Source organism: Peromyscus maniculatus, chromosome 9, assembly GCF_049852395.1.
Source record: "Peromyscus maniculatus bairdii isolate BWxNUB_F1_BW_parent chromosome 9, HU_Pman_BW_mat_3.1, whole genome shotgun sequence".
In the NCBI taxonomy this organism is placed as follows: domain Eukaryota; kingdom Metazoa; phylum Chordata; class Mammalia; order Rodentia; family Cricetidae; genus Peromyscus; species Peromyscus maniculatus.
The window spans coordinates 107,408,317-107,430,115 of NC_134860.1; positions in this window are offsets into that span (position 1 = coordinate 107,408,317).

The following is a 21,799-nucleotide window of genomic DNA, read 5'->3' on the forward strand; positions in this document are numbered from 1 at the left end:
TATCCATCGAGGACATAACTGTGCAGCTAATACCTGTTTCTTTTGGCTCTTAGAATATTTCTGCTCCCTTTTTGCAATGTGTCCTAAGACCTAGGCATGAGAGTTGTGCTACAGATATATTAACTGTGATGGGGGGAACACCTAGTCAGTGGTTCCATGCATTCTTCACATTTAGACAAGTTAAGGATTGCTGTAATAAATGAAGCTCTAATACAAGTGTACAAACACACACACACACACACACACACACAGAGAGAGAGAGAGAGAGAGAGAGACAGAGAGAGAGACAGAGAGAGAGAGACAGAGAGAGACAGAGAGAGACAGAGAGAGACAGAGAGAGAAAGAGAATTAGATACCCATGCTCAATTGTGCCACAGTTCAAGTTAAAATGACAAAAGAAGAAACAGTTTCATTAATAAAAAATATGTCCTAAAGTCTGAGGTAGTCATGGAGAAGAGAGAAAGCAAACACATTTTTCAGTTAAACTTGACAACTGGTAATTTGCTATAGGCTGAGTACAAGAAGATTATGTAATTGATGTGGTCATTTTATGAATCCTAAGGTGATAGCAACAATGATTTCAGACAACAATTAATACCACAGAATGAAAGGAAGCAGGAATAAACTTTTCCATGAAGAAGCAGTCTGGATGCTATTCATAAAATTTTAATTTTATCATTGTTATCATTGTAATTATTAATCTGCCATTACATTAGCAGGCAAAGGATTGGAGAGTGAGCAAGTTCAGTCTTTGTATCTGAATAGGAGAAACAATTTGTTAAGCACAGTTCAAGAGGGTACTGTTTGGTAGCTTAGGGCAATGGGCTGTGGCAGGGAAGTGAGCTGGAAACTTGAGAGTAGATGTAAGAGGATAGTATCTCTTTTGGGAACAAGTATTTTAAGTTTACAGTAAGTTTCTTTGCAGGCAGTTTTACGAAGCAATACAGACCATATTGACCTTGTATAAGGTTCTAGGATGTTAGAGTGAGGGGCTGTGATTGTAATTGCCTTCTGTAAAATCTCTGTCATGAAAATAGGGCTGTGAAAACCTGGGCAATGCACTTAGGAGCTGTGCTAGATGATCAGAAGCTTCTATGAGTCAAAGGATGTCGTCACCGGTACCTGGCTGAAGGTCTGCTCTGTCCGGTCACTGCTGTTTGTCCTGCAGCACAGTGGCTTGCTTTAGGTGCCTGCTATTTCAGCCAGCAATTACAACTCCGAAGTCATCAGCTTGCTTCTGACAGCTGCTCAGGCCAGGGCCTTGAGAGAGTTCTGCTTCCACGGGCACTGTTCTGTCGCCCTTTTGTTCTAATTATGAATAAGACTGGCGATTCAAAGGCTGGGGTGAAACCTGTGAGCTCAGAGAGGCTGAGTAGCAGCTAGCTAACCTCTCTCCTTGTTGGAGTTCATGGAAGACCCTTGCTTCTGCTTTGACAAACCAGAAAAAAACCTGCACCACTCCAAACCTCACCCTACTATTTCTTGTGTCTGTCTCTCCCAGATGCCCTCTGAGACACTAGGATTACTTTCTATCAACTAGTTGCTAATGAAGCCTCTTGACACAAGGTTAATTTTATTTAAATAACACAAATGCAAACTCAGGGTTCACAATGTGATGGAATATTCCCTAACAAGTCACAGCATTTAGTAGGTATTAGTTTGAAAATCTTGAACCAAATTTTCTAAGATTCTTAATAGGACATAAGTTCCATTTTAATAGTGTTTCACTGCAATTATTTTCATGAATAAAAATGGAAACATTAACAATAAAGATGGACTAATATGCGTGGGGTTTACAACGCAGTGATCCAATTCATAATCCTATCTAAGCACTATACACAATGTTTATGGACTACCCTACCAAAATCTGAGTAGACAGTGCTTTAGTTTTAGAGGTATAGTGTTCATGTTGAAAGTTTAAAAAAAATATCATGCATAACAAAGCTCCATATTCCTTAAGAGATAATAAGGGTACTTTGCTGGATTTAGAAACAGAATTTGAACATGCATACAAAAAGAGGAACCTGATAAATTATTTCATACTGGAACTTGATTAAGTGAGTAATTGATAACCTTTTTTAAAATTGTTTATTTTTTTTGTTGGATAGAATTACTTCAAATAAAGACATCAATGAAGGAAATAATGTATTAATAAATAAGAGTTATTTGGCTCGGTAATAATATGTGTTTTTGTTTTTGTTTTCTGAATATGTATATGTGCTGGGAAAGGTTACTTGGAGTCTTTTTTTAAAAAAAACAAAAACAATAGGTCACTTCTTCTATGGAATTCAAGAAATACAAAGGGAGAGATCACATCTGAAAATGACTCCTGGGTCATGGAACTATTGTGGAAAGTCACATGACACAGCGACATGAAACAATGAAGATGAAAACATGCAGTTGTAAAGAGAACCTGGGCATGGGCAAGCCATCAAGCATTGTAGAAAAGAATTTAGCAAAAGACCCTACTCTCTTCTCTTTCTCCTTTCCCATAAAGCCATGTGAAGACTCAAGTGAAACAGAATATGAGTAGTAAGTGATTTAACCACCTGGATACACTGTTCATACTCTACATTAATAACAGTCATGCTAACTGACACTGTCATGAAAGTTAAATACATAATTGAGATTTAAAAACCATTTGGTATTATAGATGGCTATGTATCTCTGTTTATCAATAGTGCTATAATAAGAACCAGAACACACAAACTAAAGACAGTGATTAAAAAAAAAAGGTGTTTCACTGAGATCATGCATGAAGATTTGACAAGTGGTACTAAGAATTGCATTTTTCATTCAAAAAAATATAACAGTGACTAAGGAAAGAAGAATGATAATAAAGACACTTAGTATCAAATATGACAGGTATAGGAGAATCTCTCTTAATAATGGAGAAAGATCAAACAGTAGCATAGTGATGATAAATAGGTACACTTTTGTTTTGAACCTCAGTGCAGGTTAGAGTTGTCATGTGGCAAATGATGTTCTGTTGCTCTTAATGGATAGACACAGTGATTTTGCAATGCAGTAGCATTCACTTATGGCACCTTTATTAGGGAGATAACATTGGAAATTTTTACCATGAAAATTGGCTGTATCATTAGGTGCCCAAGATAAGTTGAGAAACTCTCTCTTCAGGTTTCTACTCTTTGATAAAGAAATCCATGATTCCACCAATTACAGTCAGGCTGAATTAAGAAATATCTGACAGGGTCAATCAATGGGTCAGCCTCATATTGCTCTATGCAATTGGCACTCTAATTAGGAAAACAGAGAAAAAGAAAATATATAAATTATTACTTGACTTTGTGGATGAATATTAGCATCCCATAGTAAACAAACCTTTAAGATTTGTCTATTTCTATCTGGGTCACACCAGAGACCCACTATTCACAGCTTATACTTTTCTGAACCAAAGTAGTTATTCAACAAAGTCATCTTAGAACATAAAAAATAAAGCTAAAATTCTCTTCTAAGACATTTAGTTACAAAGTGAACCTCTAGTAGCTTTCCTCACAATAGCTAGTTAGCACTTTTTTTCTTTGTCAAGGGAGGATTATCTGCTGGGTCTGTCACCAATGCCCTTTAAAGACTCATAACCATTTGGCATTCTCCTACAGTCATCTAATCAGACTTTGCCATACCATCAGAGATGAAGAATAACAGATCAGTCATCTTGTATTATTCATCTTAATCTAGGGTGGAATTAAAGACTGACAGTATTCAGATTTTTTACCCATGTTCTCATTATTCTCCATATGATCAAAACCACTTAACTCTGTTACAGTGATTGGATGTATCACTCAGAATTTGTGAAGTTTTACAAATGATATGTCAAATTATTATTAAAAAAATTCTCTTTTTGTCTCTGAGATTCATTCCATCTGGTCTGATATAGTTTTAGCAACATCCTATAATGGTATCAATTTCTTTTCCCTTTGTTTGTTAGTGTATACACAGACCTCAGGAATTATTCTTTTTTTAATTAATTATTATTTTTACGTGTATGAATATTTTCCTTGCCTGTATCTCTTTACACTGCATGATAGCCTGGTGCCCAAAGAGGACAGAAAGTCCATCAGATTACCTAGAACTGGAATTTTAGATGGTTTCAAGCACACTCAAGGATGCTGGAAATTGGACTCAGATACTCTTGAAGAGGAGCCAATGCTCTTAACAGGTGAACAGTCTCTCAATCCCCATTATACTCTGTTTTGGAAAACAGAAAAATGGAAATGTCTTCAATACTGGAAATGAGATACAATCTGAATGAAAAATAAACCTGTCAATATTACTGTATAATTTGCATCTATAATGCATTCAAATTCTCTAGAAAGAATCTTGGATTTGGCTTATGAGAAGATTTTACAGTACAAAATGAAATAATTTGAACAATTTGAAAGGTTTTTAATTGAAGTAAACTAAATGATGACAACAATAAAAAATTACCAGTAGCTCAGACACTGAGAGAAACAATCAATCAATGGGACCTCTTGAAACTGAGAAGCTTTTGTAGAACAAAGGACATGGTAAACAAGGCAAAGCAACAGCCTACAGAATGGGAAAAGGTCTTGACAAACCCCACATCTGACACAGGGCTGATATCCAAAATACATAAGGAACTCAAGAAATTAGACATCAAAATGCCCAACAGTCCAATTAAGAAATGGGCTATGGAACTAAACAGAATTCTCAACAGAGGAAACTCAAATGGCTGAAAGACATTTAAGGAATTGCTCAACATCCCTAATTATCAGGGAAATGGAAATCAAAACAACTCTGAGATATCAACTTATGCATGTTAGAATGGATAAGATCAAAAACACTGAAGATACCCTATGCTGGGGAGGATGTGGAGCTAGGGAAACTCTCCTCCACTGCTGGTGGGAATGCAAGCTTGTACAACCACTTGGGAATCAACATGGCACTTTCTTAGAAAATTGGCAATCAATCTCCCCCAAGATGCAGCTATACCACTCTTGGGCATATACCCAAGGAATGCTCAATCATACCTCAAGGGCACTTGCTCAGCTATGTTCATATCAGTATTGTTTGTAATAGCCAAAACCTGGAAACAACCTAGATGCCCTTCAACTGAAGAATGGATAAATAAAATGTGGCACATATACACAATGGAATACTACTCAGCAGAGAAAAACAATGACATCATGAGGTTTGCAGGCAAACGGGTGGATCTAGAAAAAATTATCCTGAGTGAGGTAACCCAGACTCAGAAAGACAAACATCGTATGTACTCACTCATAGGAGGATACTAGATGTGGAACAAGGATGACTGGACTGCTACTCACAACACCAGGGAGGCTACCTGGGAAAAAGGACCTCAAGAAAGACACGGGGATCGCCCAGTGACGGAGAAATGAATGAGATCTACACAAACAGCCTGGATGTGACTGGGGGTAATGAAGGGCTAGGGTCGAGGGAAAAAGAGCTTGGGGGAGGGGGAGATTCCAGCTTTATCAAGAACAGAGAGGGAGAACAAGGAATAGGAGACCATGGTAAATGAAGACCACATGAAAACAGGAAGAAGCAAAGTGCTAGAGAGGCCCACAGAAATCCACAAAGATACCCCCACAATAGACTGCTGGCAATGGTCGAGAGACAGCCGGAACTGACCTTCTCTGGTGATAGGATGGCCAAACACCCTAATTGTCGTGCTAGAAACCCCATCTGATGACTGAGGGATCTGGATGCAGAGATCCACGGCAAGGCCCTGGGTGGAGTTCCGGGAGTCCAGTTGGCGAGAAAGAGGAGGGTTTATATGAGCAAGAATTTTTGAGACCAAGGTTGGATAAAGCACAGGGACAAATAGCCAAACGAATGGAAACACATGAACTATGAACCAATGGCTGAGGGGCCCCCAACTGGATCAGGCCCTCTTAATAGGTGAGACAGTTGATTGGCTTGATCTGTTTGGGAGGCATCTAGGCAGTGGGACCAGGTCCTGAGCTCGTTGCATGAGTTGGCTGTTTGAAACCTGGGGCTTATGCAGGGACGCTTGGCTCAGCTTGGGAGGAGGGGACTGGACCTGCCTGGACTGAGTCTACCAGGTTGATCTCAATCCTCAGGGGAGTCTTTGCCCTGGAGGAGATGGGAATGAGGGGTGGGGCTGATGGGAAGGGGAAGGGGCTGGAGGGGGGAGAACAAGGGAATCCATGGCTGATATGTAGAATTAAATTATATTGTAAAATAAATAAAATAAAATTAAAAAAAATGTCTTATCAATAAAAACAAAAAATTTTATGATGGCTTGTTATTATAGATATACTTTTAAAGTTTAGAATGTACAAACAAATATCAGTAATTTCAAATGGTCAAATATGCTATTTTTTATAAAATAAATGAATCCCCATTATAGAAATTTTACTCCATCTCCAGAAAATGTGAGTGACTCAACATCAAAGGCAAATATTGTTATGCATGAAAGTTGCAGTTCAAAAACAAAAGCACTAGTAAAACAAATAGGATATACATAAAGTAAAATGTATAAGTTAGAATTAGTTTAAATTAGTAATATATTCTCAAAAGTAAAGAAGGATTCTAGTTCATTAATATTGTTTAAATAGATTTTTTTCATTTTTCTTTATTAAGAAATTTTCTACTCACTCTGTATCCCACCCACAAATAGTTTAAATATGATATTTCATTAGAGCTTATTCAGAAGCAAACAACATTTTCCTCCAATAGACTATGAAAATGTATTTGGAATATGTATAACTGGGCACAATAAAAACAAGTCACATGCTGATACTGAATTATTATAGAAGTTTAGTAAAATGGCTAATAACAAAAAAGGTGAGAAAAGAACTGGTATGGATTCACATTCCTATATTCTCAGCTCAGTTGTTTGGTAAATGAGGCCAGATGCGGAGGAGTTTTAGACCATGCAAGGCTAAATGATAGACTAACTCAACAGCCAAATCTCATAAGTCAGGATAGAAAGTAAAGAAGGAAGAAGAGCAGAATGAAGAGGAGAAGAAAGAAGAGGAACAGGAAGGAGGGAAACAGGGGAAAGCAGAGAAAGAAAAGGAAGATTAAAAAAAGAGAAGAGAAAGGAAGATCAAGGTGTGGAGAGAGGAGCCCAAGATAGAAGAAATCTTAAGGAATCTTAAGGAATTAAAATTCTTTAATTTCTTGGAAATATCCAGACCTTAATGGTAGGTTTGGTTAATAATGTATGATATATGATTAAGAATGGCCAATGGGAAAATATAATGGCATCGGGTAGAGAATGTATTTAAACAATGATAAAGTTTCCTATTAACAAAAATAACACAGCATACAGAAAGACAAGATATGACTAATTGATGATGTTCAAACAAGACAAAGAAAAGTCACTTATTTTTCTCAGTTGAGAAATTTCTTTGTAGATAACGCTAGCTTGTGTCAAGTTGACAAAACCAAACTGGGACAATATGTAACTGCATCTGTATTGAAACAGAGAGCTTGTGGGCACAAGGAAGTAAATAATAACCACTGATCTGTGTTCTATTACTTCAAAGGCTATTTGATCTTTAGATCAATTGAATACTAAATGTTGTGGCTCCCTAGCCAATACTCATCACTATGAATTCTTTACTAAAGTAGGCATTTGAGAACTAACATATTCACTCAACATTAATTTATACAGTAACTTCTCTGCATAGGATTTTATCCCAAGACACAGATTTCTCTCAAACCTCTTTGCTGCCTCCCAAGACATAGAGAGACATATGTTTGTGTGACATACCTGAAAAACCACACACACACACACACACACACACACACACACACACACACACACACGGGAGGGTTAATGACTTTTTTTTTATTTTTTCTTGTTTTTGCAATTTTCAAGGTAAACAAAATATAGGATTTCTTAAACCAAAGTCTTAACAATTTAATAATTGCTAAGCATAAAACTACCATAGCAATTGCCATCAAAGGTCATATGGATGCCTTTGGTCTGTGCCACTACCAGAAGCAGCGTTGATGTCCATGAACTTTGCTGTCACTTGTAACCATATTGTGCTGGTGGCTTGTGTAGGACCAGAGGAGGCCATGTTGATATCCTATGCCTGTGCTGCCACTGAGGGCCATAGTGGTGTCCATAGCCTATGCTTTGTCAGGGGACTCTGTTGATGTTGTTATCCTGTACTCTCACTGAAGACCATAAGATTTGTGGCATATGCTGACACCTTAGACCATGGGGATGTTTGTGGTCCATGTTGTCTCCAGAAACTATGTGGAAATCCATAATCCATGCTCCTCCTGAGTGTAAAGGGCAAGGAACCTCCCTTTGTAGTGGTGTCATTGACAGTAGACTCATATTTGAGAAAGAGAGACACAGAGGACTGTGATAAAACCTCCACCCCATCCACTCTACACCTAACCCACCCCCCTAGAAGTAAAAGTATAGACAGAAAGCCATCAAAGGAAACTCCTAAAAACTGTGATAAGGATGCTGGAGTTTAGCACTCCACAGTTGATGGCTGCTGGCAGGAGTGGAGGTAGGGAAGGACTCAGTTTCTCTTGAGGGGCTACAGTGAGTATATGGGCAACATAAATTGAATTTGTTCTTTTGTTCCTTTGGGGGGTGGGGGGAGCTAGGAGGACTGGGAAGTGAGTGTGATCAGGGTGCATGAGGCTAAATTTCTAAATAATCAATAAAATATTATGTTGAAAAAATGTAAATGAACATTAGATAAACTCAGTGTTTTTTCTCCCTGCTTTAGGTAAATAGAACCCTGCAGAAGAGAGGGAGAAAGAATTATAGGAGTCAGAAGGGTAAAGAACATTATAAGAAAACCCACAGGAACAACTAACTGGCTCATAGGAACTCACAGAGTCTCAACCATCAACTAGGGAGCATGCTTTGGACTGACCCAGGCTCTCTGACAGTTGTGTAGCTTGGTCTACTTGTGAGACGCCTAACAGTGGAAGCAGGGGCTGTCCCTAATGCTATAGTTGGCTCCCGGGAACCTATTCGTCATACTGGATTCCCTTGCCGAACCTTAATAAAAGGGGAGGTGCTTCTGACCTCAACTTGCTATGCTATGCCTTGGTGATACCCAGGCCTGCCCCTTTCTGAACAGAAACAGAGGAGGAGTGGATTGAGGGAGGAAGGAGTAGAAGCGTGGGAGTGGGTGGGAGGGGAGAGAAACTGCAGTCTGGATGTAAAATAAATAAATAAAATAAAAAAAGATTTTGCTCTATTACCTCAGGCTTGGCTTGAACTCTACATCTTCCTGCCTCAGCTGGCTGCATCCTTGGATTACAGGTTAAGTGCCAACATACTTGGATCACAAGTGAATTTGAAATGACTTCTGTCTAGAAAATATAGAGGGCAAGGCCTGGGATCACACTTCACTAGCAACACTATCTAATTCAGTCTAAACTTTGCAGTTGTTAGCGAGTACTTGTGAGAAGTGAAGCATAAGGCATCATCGATTAAATCGAGATAACGTCAATAACTTCTACCACAGGTGCCAAGACAGTAACTTATTAATGAGACTGTTTGGTTTCTTGTTTGGGTGATCGGTATAACCTCAAGTTTAGGGTGTAACTTTTGTCCTATAAAACTTCCTAATTATAATGATGTGTTTCCTTTGAATTTTTATTCAGAAAAGAAGTAAATAACTATAATTTTTAGGAATTAAAATAAAGAAGATCTAAAGAATTAAGTACAAATTTTAGGCTTAATGACCTTTGGACCTTTGGCATTTATTTGTTTGTGGTTTTATTCATTTATTTATTTTTCTAAACAGATGCTTTCTTAACACCACTTAATATTTTAGTATGTTAAAAAAGTTAAAGTATAGTTTGCCAAGGATTGAAGATCTAATGCTTAAATGGTCTTACTCTTCAACTGAAAATTTTATAACTTAAAATTACTGTAGAAAATAATAGTAAGACAATAATAGAAAATATGAACTATTGAGCTATTACAGGTTTTATGTTTCTCGAATTAAAATATTTTGTATCATATTTGTGGCAAGGTGACTCTTGTACTTTGCAAAGTTTCCCATCAAATCTGTTGAATTCATAATCATCAGTATTTGAAAACATATATATATATATGAATGCATATATATGAAAAGGTATTTAATGGAGCTTCCTTGAGTCAACTGTTCTTTCCATATAACACGAGTGTCATTACAATGAAGTCGGAGCATCGTACCAAAACACATTCACAGAAAAGAGAATTTCATATGAAATCAGAAGCCACAAGGAACAGGAAATAGTATTATTAAGTCCCAAAAAGAAACACCAGGAATTTCTAGGAATTAAAATAGTCTGATGTGATTAAACGGCCTTTTTCTGTTCTTGATTTCAGGCTTTTAATCTTTAGAATTTTGAGAGAGTAATTATATTATTTTGGGATAGGTTTGATGTGGTGGTTCATTACAGCCATTCTTCAAATCAAATATATGGCCTTCATGCCATTCTACCCAAAACCAACAACAGTAATCAGGTATTTTGAGCCTCTTGATAGGATCTGTGTGAAGAAGTCTATGTATATGCCATGTTCAAGCCCAGTATGTTCAAATATAAAGAACTATATATTTACCTTCTGTAAATGTGTGTTTTCATAAAAATTTCAGAATGTTTTTTCCTCAAACTCCCATTGTTATTATTCCCCTCTTTCCTCAATGCCTTCAAATGTAAACAATTCATAGGAAATGTGGATAAAAGGTCATTCTAGGTGCTTAAGAATGGTTGCAACAGATTTCTTGGAAGACACCGTGTTTGCAGAAAAAGGTAGTGTTTTTCAGCATGGAACTTATGAGCTACTTGCTCTCACATAGACTATAGAAATACTGGTTTCTATAGGCATATATGAATATTATATGTTATATATCATTATATGTTAAATAAACTTGTCTAAGTTTATATGTGCCTATATATGTATACATTTATAAGTGAATATGAATATGTGTATATAATATTCACATATAATTTATATGTTTTTATTGTATAATGTAGTTTATAATTTATACAAGTTTAAATTTAAATTATTATATATGTTTTCATAAATTACTATCCAAAACGGATATGTGTCTCCTGTCTTGTCTTGGGTTACTATTGTCTTTGTCAATAGTAATTAACAAGAGCTAACTGACTAGTGAGCTGCTGGTGGTCAGAACAAACATTTCTGTTAGAGTGGTGTAGTCTGTGATTATGAATTCCACTAGATGGAAGATCATTGTTGAGGGATACTCAGTGTTGAGATAGGAATATTTCACCAACACTACAGTAAAAACTTGCTATTTCTTTGTATTTTTCAATGATTAATTTATTGGTGACATGTAGGTTAGAGTGTAATTGATAAGGCAATTTGGGTATAATATTGGTTATTTCTTTGGATCTAAGGTGGGGACATTGGACAATAAAATTGTCTTAGTTTGTTACAAGAATAACCATCTAAATTAAAAGTGTTATTTCTGTATTATAATGGGAATCTTGAGAATTTGTCTCATTATAAACTGAGTTTGGAGAATATCAGCTCTATAATTACACGTGGATGAAAATTCATAATACAGTTTTCCTAGAAAGATAGTAAAATAATCAGTTTCTATCAATACTAGTGAGTAACTATGACTGCTTAATGTCTCGTAGAATTCCTTTAATACAATATGGTCACATATGTTTGCAGTTACATGTGGTCTTGAGCAGATAGTAGTTTCCACAGCAAATCATGCTCTATTGATACCTTCACATTTACAAATTCATATGCTGTTCTTCAGTGAAGGTTCCCCTTCAGTTTGGGCTCTTTACTAATCTGAGACAGATTTCAGGGTAAAATTCTCTGATGCAGAATGTTTTATTATACTTAGGAACTGGAGACCAAATGCTTGTTATTAAGAGACTGAAATACTCCCATACTTCAACATACAAAGAAGATATACCTGGAGAGCCTGAACCATTTCATATTATCTTTATTCTAGTCTGTTAAGCAAAAACAAAAAAAAAGTGTATAATGGAAGCCACCATGTTTTCAGTTTGAAACAATAACAAAGTATCACCATTTTATGAAAATATTATTATATTTATTGTTTAAATTAGAGTAGAGTTATCTTAACCATAGGAGCATAAAGGCATGTTGAACAATGTAATAAATAAAATCGAAACTGAGAGGAATGATCTCCATGACACTGGGAATACTCAAGAATGCAACAAGCTCATTAAGGAATGATGTCCGTTCTTTTTATTGGGCCACGGTTATTTGAAAGAATATTGAATATTTTAATGTTTAGATCACAATGTCTATACTATCCTAAAAATGTAAGCATTTGACTTTATCAAGAAGGCTGGGTACTTAACTTGAAGATATATTGCCTAACACCTTGGTCTGTAACAAAATTCTATGAGATAACCAGTTATTTTGTCCTCTCATCTACAATCTGTTCTCTGTTTTTTGTTTTCTGTTTTCTAATCCTGATGAACTCTAGGAATGCAAACTGTCTGGCTCTATGTGTTTTGATGATTTTTATAGAATCCAAAAAGAGAGGTGCCACAGAATTCATCACAATTGGCATACTTGTATGTCTTCATAAGCCTTACTGTACCACACATAAATAGCTCTAATATAGAAAACAAAATCACAGCTATGTATGTTTTCTCTTTATTAATGTCACTGTTCTTAGACTTTCCCATTAAGATCAAGGACTCTGATGTAAAATCTTATCTTTGTTTTGTTTGCCTTGTTTCCATAGTAATCTGCATCTATTCCAACTACAGACAGTCACTGTCTTTTTGGCTGGTCAGTCTTTGTTATATAAAAGCTTCAAAATCCATTTCATCTTCCTTTATATCAGCTCATCTATTTGGGTGATATCAGACCGTACTGTGTCCTGTTCCATCTAACTGTCCTGCCTTTGTTGTTTTAATGAGATCAGTTCTGTCTTTACAGTCATAAAACACATGACTTCTTGCTATTGCTTGTTTGGTTTCTGATCTTCTGAAAAGCTTTGCTCTCTCTCTCTCTCTCTCTCTCTCTCTCTCTCTCTCTCTCTCTCTCTCTCTCTCTCTCCCTCTCTCTTTCTCTCTGCCCTTTTTCATCCTCAGAGGAACTATCTGAGCTTTTCATTCACAGCAAATCCCTTCTCTTTCATATGCAATTTTTTTTGGGAGATTTAGCTGGGAAATCCTGGCCACTACAGGTGCTCCAATGCTAAATCAGAAGCTTCCGAATCCTGCCTTGACCTTGTCTAGGAGGACTGCAATGCACAAGGAAAGGACCTTCTGATTCTTGATTGTCTACTGAAGCTATTTAAGTCATAGGTGACTCGTTACTCCAACAAGGGAGTACTCATCACATTGCCTAGTTTAACTCTACCCCTTGACACAAGACTATACATTATCAATAGGAGATAGAAAGAGAGATAGAAAGATCACCTCTTAGTTTAAACTTGAAATTAAAATATATCAGCAAAAGCAATTCTTATTAGGCAAACAATTTTCCAGTAACCATGCAAACAAATAAATCTGTTGTTTTGATTTAGTTATGTTTTTCTGGCTATGCACTGGAAATGAGATATGATGTGCTCACTACTATTAAAATTAAAAATATACTTTAAAAATTATGTGAATTAATCTTTCCCATTTAATCAGCTATTATATTATTCTAATGTCATTTATTTCAGATAAATTAAAGTTTTTATGATTTTAACTTGTCCTAATGCTTCTTTCTTATGTTTTGATTTATTTTGTTTTATTGGTTTCTATGATCAGTATTTTTATGTTCACAAATTTTAGTTGTATTACCTGTTGATATCTTTACTGTCATCAGTAATTGGTAAGTTGTAAAACAAGCTCATTAAATTTAAACTAAATTTGACATTGAAGTAACATATGAGGAGAAAACACTGTATTTGTAACCCCAGCTAATAGAAAACTCATACTAAAGCCCATTGTCAAAAGGGGATGTTTACGTTCACAGGAAACACTCTTCAAAGATAACATAGGTTGATTTAGAGTAGTTATGTAGCATAATTAAATTGGATTTGTTGTGACCTTTGATAAGTTATTTGGCATGACTAAACTCAGGTGTCTTGCTTCTGCTGGTATAGTTAGAAAAAAAACTACATAAGAACTAACTGCATACATTAAGATATATTGCACAAACATGAGGATTTATATGTTGAAGTGGCATTAAACAATACAAGCACAATATACACATATATAATTTTAGGCTTTCTTTGAAAACCTGCTAAGTATTTTTAAAAGGTGCTACTTAGATTAAGCTACTTAATCCTCTATAAGGTTACTAGAAAAAAGTTCCTATTTTCATTTTGCACGAAGCTTGCTTCTCCCAAAGTGGATTGAACAACTGAAGCATGAATCATTAAAATAAATGCTTTGAAACTTCCTATGTATTGCTGCTTTGAAATGTCGCACATGTAACTATTTCATCCTGTCACTTATAAAATTAGCTTTTTGTAGCTCATCACTAATTAGTCCTTGCTTTGAAGTATAATTTATAATTTATATCTATAACTGTCTCTTTCTAAAACATGTAGTTCAAGAATTCACCATTCTATGGCTGGCTTTTTTAGACAGATGGCCCAAGATTCTCTTTGTTAACTGCTTTGTGTTCTTGGTTTGATATGCTAAGGATATCAGCTTGAATCTTCCTTTGATAATTAAAGAGTCCTTGATAGCTGTCTATTTTCTGTTGAATTGTACTATTGGGGAACCAGTCACAATTATTTTTTAAAGTTTCCTTAACAATGAGAAACATAGAGAAGAGTATGTAGTTCATGCCTACTGCTGAAGACTTCATCAGTCTTTTATAAAAGTGTAAATACACCATAAATATAGGATGATACTTATACTGAATATGCAGAACAGAATAACAATACATACTAAGAAATTAATGTATAAGATTTTTTTTTGTCTTGAGAACACATGAACAAATATCTATTTATTCCACATAATGAATGGCCAAGCCAAAGAAATCTATCAAAATCAAACTTGGTGAACCAAATGTGTATTGGTGTATATTTCAACACAATGCTCCTACAATGTTGGTGAAATCTCAGACCAGCATACTCAGAGCAAGTACATGGAGACAGGGAGAACCCTCTATTACATACTGATTAGATGCAAACTAATACTTAATGGTTTGGGCATCATGTATGAATATTTTACAACTTATAAAGTATAGCAAGGCATGTCTTAATCTCACCTGTGTGATAATCCTCGGGAGATTTTTTTTATTCTCTGTTATCAAAGGAATTTTCTATGTAGCTAAACAAGCTTACAGAAGCAGAGACTGTGGTTATTATTTAGGGAGAGTTTAGCAATTAGCATTTGAATTCTAAGTGGGTATCAACGATTGTCATTCAGTTAAGCAGATATTGTTTATGTTTTAAAGAATGAGGAGGAGGCTCCAGCAAGAAATATTACCAAAGCAGAATTATAAATTTAACCAAATGAGAAGCAAACTCTGAATATTTTATTCTTACACATCTTATTTTTGCCAAGTAACAGTTGTTAGCCAGCTTTTCGTGACATAAACCAGACCACCAAGAAGCCTACCCCAGCATCCCTGATGCAGCTCTGGAGCTCTGAGGGAATCCAGGCAGCTAAGAGTGGGAGTTTCTCCACTTTTCTTAAATGCCAAGCATTACATAAACTTGTGAAGAAGCTCTTCTGAAATGTCTATGATTCATTTACTTTCTAAAACATATGAGTTATTTATTTTCTAAATCTTAAGGAGCTTCCCTGGAGGAAGTAATATTTCCATTTGGAACTACATGAGACTTAAATAACCTCCTGTCAGAATGGAAATTCAGAACATACTGTTGTGTATCAAAGGATGGTTAGTGTAAGACTTTTCCTTAATTCTGTATTTTTCTTTCAGGTTCATTTTTCATGTCCATTCACTCTTCAAATATCTGCCATCTATCAGTTCCACATTATATATATTTTTTGTTTTACTAATACCTTTAGAGCAAAAATCTGTTAGTAAATGGAATGCTTTTGGTAAAGAATCTAGTTCACATAAGATATAAGAGTTACGGAAACAGTATTGACTTACACACACACACATCACACACACACACACACACACACACACACACACACACACACACACACACACAACACAACACCCTCATTCTGAATAATATGATTAAAAGACTGGCAGAGAAACAGTTTTCCTACTGGCATTCTACTCATTCTTTCCCTTCCACTTGTGTCCATATCCAGGATGTAGTTAATACCTCCTATGTATTGTCATGTGAGTTCATGTGAACAAGATTATTTTTCTTTTTCTCATTCTTTCTCCTTATTCCCCATAAAACATCATTACTTGTCAGAGGTCAACTTATTCAGCTCCTGCATATCAACACTATGAATATCACTGTAAATGCCCATAAAGGCCCTTATCAATGTTTTTGAGTTACAAAGCTGAATAAAAGGTACCTGAAACTGGCCACATACTGTCAACTAATGCACACCCTTGAAGCTACACTTTGCCAGTGTATGGAAACTGAAAAAATTACTTTCTAGTGCCCACCCACCACTTTGGGCGTGAGCTTTATAGGGATTACTGTATGTTTGTTTTTTTGTAGAATAGAATGTGGCTATTTTAAGTAACAACATGATGGAAGGATTAAGTGATATCTCAGTCAGTGCTTATCTTTGCAAGTGTGAGAACTTGAGTTTGATCCAAAGAATAAAACAGAAAGCTGGATTTGGTTTGCTATAGCCCCTTGCTAGGGAGACAGATACAAGTAGATGCCTTCTGCTCGCTGGCCACCAGGCCCAGCCTAATTAGCAAATTCTGTGCCAGTGAGAGATGCTATGCCAGTAATCACAGTGAATGGTGTCTGAGGAACAACACCTGATATTGTACTCTGGCCTCTACATGCAAGCATGCAACTCATGGGCATGTGTAACTGAACATATGCATTTGTACAACATGAATGCACATACACACACAAAACATGAACTTGTGAAGAAAATTCTAGAACTTTTGAAGAAAACTAAATCTTTCATTTATTTAAAATATTATAAATATTTCTGGCAGCATTCCTGCTGGCTATTCCTAAAGAAATATGATACAGGTTATAGGGTAAAATATAAAATATTATGTGACTGAATAAAATGTTCCTTCAGAAAAATATCAAATTTCTGTAGATTACACAGTATTGCATATTCGTTGAAAAAGTGGAGATTATATTCACATTATGTCTTTCCCATGAAGAGACATTGTCAGTCCGTTAGAGGATTCAGCAACAAATTCTTGTTCTTTTTTTCTTTTATGTAAAGGGAATAATAATTATTACTTAGTTATATGTTTAAAATTTGGAGACTCAGTTGACCATTTCTGACGAATTTTCACAGAGTAATTATGAACTAGAATCAAATTTATTTCCTCAGTTTGTTGTTCAAAATATCACACAGACTTTGGCATCAATGAATACTTTTTAATTGAATATAATTTTACTTTAAAATGGAGCAAGTGTAGGTCTGACTCCTTTGCCTCCTCTTTGGACTCTTTTTCACGTATTGGGTTGCCTTGTCCAACTTCAATATAAGGGCTTTTGTCTTGTCTTTTTGTATCTTGTTTTGTCTGTTTGACTGTCATATCTCGGAGACCTGCTCTTTTGGCAAGAGGAAAGAGAGAGAGAGGGGATCTGGAAGAGAGGTGAGGTGGGTGATATCTGGAAAGAGTGGAGGGAGAAGAAACTCTGGGTAGGAAGTATCATATGAGAGAAGCAACTATTTTCAATAAAAAAATTGAATAAAACTGCCTGCTGCAAACTGGACAATAGGGTAGACTATATTATATTATTTTACAAAGTAATTTATTATACTTTAAAGTTTTGATTGGATATTAATGCTTTTACAGTTCTATACATTACTTTTAGAATGTGAAGAGACAGAAGAAAGAAAAAGATTAAATAACTTACCTAGTTTTACACAGTTCCTAAGGTTAGAAAAAACACAAAGAAGGTTTTAGTGTTTTGCCTCTTGTTTTCTTAGGTTTTGGGCGATTGACAGGCTAAGCTGTCTCTTCCCCTTTTTTTACTCATTATTTCACTTGAACAGAGAAAATACAAGAAATTCACCATCTAATCTAAATTTTGATAGAATAAATATTATGTTGTGATGCTACCACAAGGGAACATGACTATTTCTGAAACATCAAGGTACATGACAGGAGATCTGCTCAAGCAGGAACCACTGCCTATGAAGGACTGTACCCTGAATGACACATAGGAAAAACCTTTTCCTGCTAAGGATGAGATTGGGAGATGAGATTGGGAGACATGAAGAGTTATAGTTCAAGGACATAAATCCCCAGTTTCAGAAAATAGGAAAGACAGTATATACATAAACATACTGTGATATGGAAAGTAAATATTTTATCCAACTTTAAGCAAAGGAAAAGTTATAATAAAGTTATGTTTATATTATTATATACCCTGTAATTATTGGGAGTGCATCTTTGACATGTAAATATGGAGTGAAATTAATGAGTATCTTCACAAGTCAATATAAGAAAAAGTAATGATCAAAGGGGAAACTTTAATCTGGAAAATTCTTACTCCAAAATATGGAAATTAATTATTTAAGTAAATGGCCTACGACTCAGTTTCAAACATACTCCTGTATTTTAGCTGTTATAGTATTCTACATTAAATTTTAACACAGAACAACTTTTAGCACCAAGAAATCCTAAGGGATCTCGCAGAAAGCATGGCAGCAGTGGACCCTTAATTAAATGCTCTGAATCAGATGAAGAGAAGCACCTCTAAGATGCCTACAAAGCAAAGAAATGAGGCTCTCAGAAGTTACAAGCTGTCATCATCGATTTCCTATCATTAGCTTTGTTTATTATCATATGTATTTTGTCAAGCACACCAAAGAGGGAAATTCCACATTTTTTTTTAGACAATTCTTAAAAGTAAACCAGAGGCTAGATCTTCCTTAACGCTGAAAAACAGACTCCTTCCAATTGTGAAATTCTGAGGCTCAGAAGATGAATGTTAAACTGAAATTCACAGCTCTGCAGGATGTCTGACTCCCCAGAGAAGTAATCACATGGGCCTGCAAAGTTTCTTTGATATTTTATTTATAGAAAAGTTGGTTCCATGCTTTACAGTAGTATAGACGATAACCAACTATACCATTAATAATTGCTGTGCTTTTTAATTTACATAAAGAACAAAAAATAATAGAAATTAAACTTTAAACTTCATTTTTATTTCATGTTATTTACTATATGACTTTTCTAGGAATCTGATTTTTTTCAAACTAATCCACTATACACCATTTTGAGAGATGGCTCATGATTAAATTAGTGGAACTAATCTGATTGATGTGCATTGAAACCTATACATCTCCAGAATTAACCTGCTCTGTTGCCACAGTTGGGACTAATAATTAGCTAATTATGGGGGGAGCTTTTGGATAATCATGTTTTTATTAGGATAACTAACAGAAATTGAGCCTGTACTTGTCACTCTCAAGCTTATGGTCACATTCACAATACAACTATGAACTGAAAAGGAATATCACAAATTCTCATATTCCAGGCAGCCTACACTCTCCATTTGTGTAAATCCAGTGCCTCCCTGATCTGTCAGAGAATGTTAATGAATTTTCTTCTCTACATGTTGTTGACAAGCACCATTATAGTTTAAATAATCACTACTACTATTATGTTATTTTTACAAAAGCTGCAAACTCCTTTTGAAGAAGTAGAGTATGTGCTTATGTTTGAAAATATACTGAGTGAGGGTGTCTGTAGTATTAACTTTGATGATGTTAAATTTCTTCAAAATTTTCCCCAGAAATTGTAATATATAAGGAAAAGACCAGTCTGGTAAACAAATAACCAGACAAAGCATTATGGGACAAAATATTTCTCCAAAAGTACCATTTTTAGTTAGCCATCTCTGGCTAGGCATTGGATTACCCTTAAGTGTAGTTTGTATCTCCAGTGAAATTGCATCGGAGTAAAATAATTTTTCCTTTTTGAGTGGTTAGCAATCACATGTAGTATCTAGGTTAGGATTAGGAGCTCATATTCACTCCACTTTCTCTGTGCTGTGGCTTGTCTTGTGCAGGCTCCCTGCATGTTGCCATATCATATCTGTGATGTCATGTGCGTGAGTCCTGTTGTAGCTGGAAGGTATTGGTTTCTTGGTGTCTTCCATTACCACTGACTCTTACATTATATTGGCCTCACCGTTTGCAAAGTTTTGGGGCTCTTATGGAAGAGGTTTGATGGAGACATTACATTTAGGAGTGGTGTTTTAAGTTGCTAGTTCTCTGCACATTTCCTACTTGTGGATCTCTGTATTTGCTCCCATCTATAGAAGGTATAAGCTTCTCTGATGATACCTAAATGAGAGATTGATCTATGAGAATAAGACAATGTCATTATGAGTAATTACATCATTAACTTTCTTTAACAGAAAAAAAAAGAGTTTGGTTTTCTCTAGGTTCATGGCCTGTGTAGTACCAGCTTCATGGCCACCTGAGCAGTGTCAGGCATGAGTTCCATCTCACATAGTGGGTCTTAAAATAGTGGCTGGTTCTTCTCACAGATTTTGTGACTTTATTGCAGCTGTATTTCAAGCATGCAGGTCAACATTACGTAGAAATGAATGAGTGTTCTCCTTACCCAACATCCTCAATAGAATAAGATGTCACTTGCTTTGTTGATCTTGACCATGCTCCTCTGCTTTCTTTCTGCCCTGGTAGGGTGCAGTCAGTAAGGTGCAGGATCCTTCATGTTCAATAAGAGATGTAGGTGTTGTCTTCAGGAATGGGACTTTGCTATCTGTTTGCATAAAGCAACACACAGCCTTTGCCATAGCCTGAGTTACTTTGGGTTTTCCTAACATAAAGCTCCTTTGACTAACATCTCATTTAGATTTAATTCACATCAGGCACTAGAGATTTCATTTTGGGGCAAGAGATATAGATCTGGGGCTTTGTCTCCCTTTATTTGGTAATTCTCCTAAACATCCAATAAATAGATTTCTACTGTAGACAGTTTCTCTATGACTTCTCATTGATTCTTTACTTTTAGCTATAATTCCCTGTATTCCTTCTCTTGCCCTCCTCTTCCCTCCTCTCCACTCAGTCCTTCCGTCCCACTATGCCCCCTTGTCTCTGAAAACTATATAGTATGTGAAGTGAGGAGGACAGGATGTGACAGACATCTTCAACTCAAGACTGAGAAATTCAAAGCCACTAATTCTGTGCATCTTGACGAATTTCAGTCTTCATTATTAACCACCACTGAGGAGCAAGAAAAGCTGCTTTAGTCTAAAGAAATAAGGATATTCATATAGAAGGCAACATAAGACTATATTCCTTTAGCAAAATAATAGTTATAGGACTTATGATTTTTCCAGGCAAAGGTCATCATCCATGTTTTTAAATATCACTATTTTTTGCATGTGAACAAAATGTTGTCTTACTTTAATATTTTCTTTCAGAATTTGTGAAAATATGAGTAAGTGATTATTTTAAAAAGTGAAATCTATTGTACTATTTAATAAAATTAAAATTCATAACAACAAACATTAATTATAATGAGAAAAATACTATTCCATCAGAACCAAAATAATAGTTATGCTTCTGTCCATTATTTATTTCAAATTTTAGTAGAATTATTAAATGATCTTTGCATTCTAGAGCACATATTAATGATAAACATCTTAATAGTATCATTAGAATAATTTATATTTACATGCTAGATTTATTCAACTTTTTAAATTCAAACATTATATAATATAATTACAGAGCCTTTACTGGCCAAGTACAGTAA